The sequence below is a fragment of the Scyliorhinus canicula genome, chromosome 20 (genome assembly GCF_902713615.1).
Source record: "Scyliorhinus canicula chromosome 20, sScyCan1.1, whole genome shotgun sequence".
NCBI classification, from domain to species: domain Eukaryota; kingdom Metazoa; phylum Chordata; class Chondrichthyes; order Carcharhiniformes; family Scyliorhinidae; genus Scyliorhinus; species Scyliorhinus canicula.
In genome coordinates this window covers 16,275,687-16,276,176 of record NC_052165.1, presented here as the reverse complement: position 1 = coordinate 16,276,176, position 490 = coordinate 16,275,687, and positions in this window count along the sequence as shown.

Genomic DNA, 490 nt, shown 5'->3' with positions numbered 1-490 from the left:
TGCAAGAATAAGACCATAAGACCATAAGACATAGGAGCGGAAGTAAGGCCATTCGGCCCATCGAGTCCACTCCACCATTCAATCATGGTTGATTTCAACTCCATTTACCCGCTCTCTCCCCATAGCCCTTAATTCCTCGAGAAATCAAGAATTTATCAATTTCTGTCTTAAAGACACTCAACGTCCCGGCCTCCACCGCCCTCTGTGGCAATGAATTCCACAGACCTACCACTCTCTGGCTGAAGAAATTTCTCCTCATCTCTGTTCTAAAGTGACTCCCTTTTATTCTAAGGCTGTGCCCCCGCGTCCTAGTCTCCCCTGCTAATGGAAACAACTTCCCTACGTCCATCCTATCCAATCCATTCATTATCTTGTAAGTTTCTATTAGATCTCCCTTCAACCTCCTAAACTCCAATGAATATAATCCCACGATCCTCAGACGTTCATCGTATGTTAGGCCTACCATTCCTGGGATCATCCGTGTGAATCT